Source organism: Onychostoma macrolepis, chromosome 01 (genome assembly GCF_012432095.1).
Source record: "Onychostoma macrolepis isolate SWU-2019 chromosome 01, ASM1243209v1, whole genome shotgun sequence".
Classification (NCBI taxonomy): domain Eukaryota; kingdom Metazoa; phylum Chordata; class Actinopteri; order Cypriniformes; family Cyprinidae; genus Onychostoma; species Onychostoma macrolepis.
Window position 1 is genome coordinate 19,985,988 of NC_081155.1, and position 3,210 is coordinate 19,989,197.

The following is a 3,210-nucleotide window of genomic DNA, read 5'->3' on the forward strand; positions in this document are numbered from 1 at the left end:
TACCAACCGAGCTACACGAAACCTGAACTATGACGCAGATAATAGAGTACAAAATATTAATATGAAAATGTCCTGTTGCCGATAGGGGCGCAATTGTAGCATACGCTCTGATGGGTCGTATTTCAGGGATTTGGACAAACGACCTATACGGGCGTATTGGTTGGAGGACAGGTTGAAATATACACTTGTTCTGTGTTTAAGCCCAACTTGTTCCTCCCTTGTTCCATGTAGTTACAGGGTAAATACAACATTTGCGGGCTGTAAATTAAAGTGGTGCTCTGTTACCTCCTTGTTCCATGTAGTTACAGGGTAAATACAACATTTGCGGGCTGTAAATTAAAGTGGTGCTCTGTTACCTCCTTGTTCCATGTAGTTACAGGGTAAATACAACATTTGCGGGCTGTAAATTAAAGTGCTGTTTGTTCCTCCCTTGTTCCATGTAGTTACAGGGTAAATACAACATTTGCGGGCTGTAAATTAAAGTGGTGCTCTGTTCCCCCCTTATTCCATGTAGTTACAGGGTAAAGCCCAATTTATACTTCTGCGTCAGACCTACGCCGTAGCCTCTATGCCGTAAGCTGTGCGTCGGTTTTATACTTCTGCGTCGTCTTACTCGGGGAGCACATTGCAGAAACCCAATTCGGAATTGAGAACCATCATTTCATGCTTGTGTCATTTGTGGTCAGTGGCGCCTGCAGGTTTACAGCTGGACGCACTGTGCGTACGATGAGCGCTCAGACTGACCTGTGATTTGCCCTGCAAACATTTCAGCAGTAGATTATAGCCGTATTTTTGTCGACCGAACCAGCCATGCCATTAATAATGAACGTATCAGTCTTTTCCATGCCAAAGTCCATTTCTGCTTATAAACAGGTCAGGTTAGACTACCACAATTAATTTGTAGCCTATTTTACAAATGGGAATACAACGAAAGCAGTGGGGATTTCCTTAAGACTGCAAGGGAAGCTCGGCTTCCCCTATAATGTCAAAAAAATTAATGGTCAAATATGTACTATTGTGTTAACATTTTATTGACTAAAAATGCGTTAGAACTCGCTCATCTGGAAGACGAGTTCGTTCAGAATCAGCTACATATAGCAGGTCGGCTGACTCGATTTCCTTCTCATACATTCCCGTTGCGTCAGTGCATTTCTCCGTTGAAGCCGAGCGTCCATTGACTTCAATGGGGCTGCTTTGAACAGTTTTTTTCGGCACTTCGAAACTAGACGGTCATCAGATAAATGCTGCGATTATGTCCCGCCCACAGACGCTCAGCGTTTCTGGAAGTGAATGGAGGAGTGGGCTGGCCTGGACTCCGGGCTTCTGCGTGATGATTGGAGGGTCTGTCGAAAGACTGCATCTCCTTTTGATTGACAGCGATTTTGTACTATAAAAAGTCGCTGACGCTGAAGCTATTCGAGCTCAGTCCCATAGCGGCTTTGCACTTGGTTCTTATCAATCATTATATTTTTTTTTTATTCATTTATAATGTTATGTTTTAATATACATGCTGCTAACTCGGGAATTTCAAGATATGCGAGCAAAAAATGCTCCTGACAGTTCGGCAATACGACACGAGCAAGAGTGCTGTTTTTGTTTCATTTGTTCGAATCCAAATCCGCGTTGTCTTGGGCGAATCACTGATTCACTGAGCCATTCATAAAAACAGTCATTTGATTCACTCCTGAAGGATTCAGCCGTTTTGAAAGAATCATTTGAATGACTCGGTGATTCAATCACGAACTTCTGCCACCTGCTGGCCGTTTTTATGTTTCCCGTCTAAAAGTAGGCATATTACATTATTTTCCAACATATTTCTATATTCAGAATTTAGTATTTAAAACATTAATCTCATAACATTATTTATGCAATTATTAATACAGTCTAAATGAATAAATGCCGCATCTAAATGTCACTTCAGCTTCTGTGCAGTGCTAAAATGAGTTTTGTTTAGATCATTTAATGGATAACAATAGCCAGTCATTCATTCACATTAATTAGGTATTCAGAGAATAGTATTGTCTGTTTTCACTTACATCTATTTATTTATTAAATTTTGATTCATTTTGTAGAACTGAATTATAAATTAAGCTGGTATAGTATCGTAAGACATTTTTATGGTATCGTGACAACCCAATTATAGGCTTACACCACATTCCTTGTTTCAGTTTAACCTAATTCCCACATTTCCTCCGTCGAGTTTAATATCTTTTTTTTTTTTTAGATTGTTTGTTCATTCATAGGCTAGGCTAGCATCACTGGAAAAGACGCCTACGTATACGAATTTACGTATAAATAAATGGACAATTTTTATAATATACAGGTACTGGTCATATAATTAGAATATCATCAAAAAGTTTATTTATTTCACTAATTCCATTCAAAACGTGAAACTTGTATATTATATTCATTCATTACACACAGACTGATATATTTCAAATGTTTATTTCTTTTAATTTTGATGATTAGAGCTTACAGCTCATGAAAGTCAAAAATCAGTATCTCAAAATATTACAATATTTACATTTGAGTTTGTATAAATGACCATCCCTACAGTATAAATTCTGGGTATCTCTTGTTCTATGAAACCACATTAATGGGGAAGACTGCTGACTTGGCAATGATCCAGAAGACGAACATTGACACCCTCCACAAAGAGGCTAAGTCACAGAAGATTATTACTGAAAGGTGTGGCTGTTTACAGAGTGCTGTATCAAAGCATATTAAATGCAAAGTTGACTGGAAGGAAGAATTTGGGTAGGAAAAGGTGCACAAGCAACAGGGATGACCGCAAGCTTGAGAATACAGTCAAGCAAAGCCGATTCAAACACTTGTGAGAGCTTCACAAGGAGAGAACTGAAGCTGGAGTCAGTGCATCAAGAGTCACCACGCTCAGACGTCTTCAGGAAAAGGGCTACCAAGCCACTTCTGAACCAGAGAAAACATCAGAAGCATCTTACCTGGGCTGTGGAGAAAAAGAACTGGACTGTTGCTCAGTGGTCCAAAGTCCTCTTTTCAGATGAAAGTAAATTTTACATTTCATTTGGAAATCAAGGTCCCAGAGTCTGAAGGAAGAGTGGAGAGGCACAGAATCCATGTTGCTTGAAGTCCAGTGTGAAGTTTCCACAGTCAGTGATGATTTGGGCTGCCATGTCATCTGCTGGTGTTGGTCCACTGTGTTTTCTGAAGTCCACCGTCAACGCAGCCATC